The sequence below is a fragment of the Seriola lalandi genome, unplaced genomic scaffold (assembly GCF_002814215.2).
Source record: "Seriola lalandi dorsalis isolate HSWRI2012SDOR001 ecotype SW California unplaced genomic scaffold, Sedor1 jcf7180002054736, whole genome shotgun sequence".
Classification (NCBI taxonomy): Eukaryota; Metazoa; Chordata; class Actinopteri; order Carangiformes; family Carangidae; genus Seriola; species Seriola lalandi.
The window spans coordinates 2,111,040-2,111,458 of record NW_019525289.1 but is presented as its reverse complement, the minus strand read 5'-3'; positions in this window follow the sequence as shown (position 1 = coordinate 2,111,458).

Here is a 419-nt window from a genome sequence, read left to right as displayed (position 1 = left end):
GTGACAGCGAGAGAGGGCTAGTAGCTTCTCCTCTCCTCTGTCTCAGCGGATACCGTCACAACTTCATTCACTCGTTTAACAAAACAAAAAAAAAAGCAACGAAGGAAGCAGTAAATGGACTTACATTATCTAAGACCTAACTAAATGTAATTTAAGACCTAACATGCGGCTAATGTAAAGCTAGCAGAGCTTGGAGAGTTGGTTATCTGGTTGCTAGGCGCACGCAGGCAAGCACACAGGTCAGGAGCTGCCGTTCCCATGGCAATGTGAAAATCTGCCCAGAATTTGGCTTCTACATGGCTTCAAACAACTGCAAATTATGAGAAAAACCGTTACTTCTTTTCATAAACCGAAAAGACCATGACAGACACTGAAGCCAGAAGTTTCTTACAGTCTCTATTTTATTCAGATATTCCTTA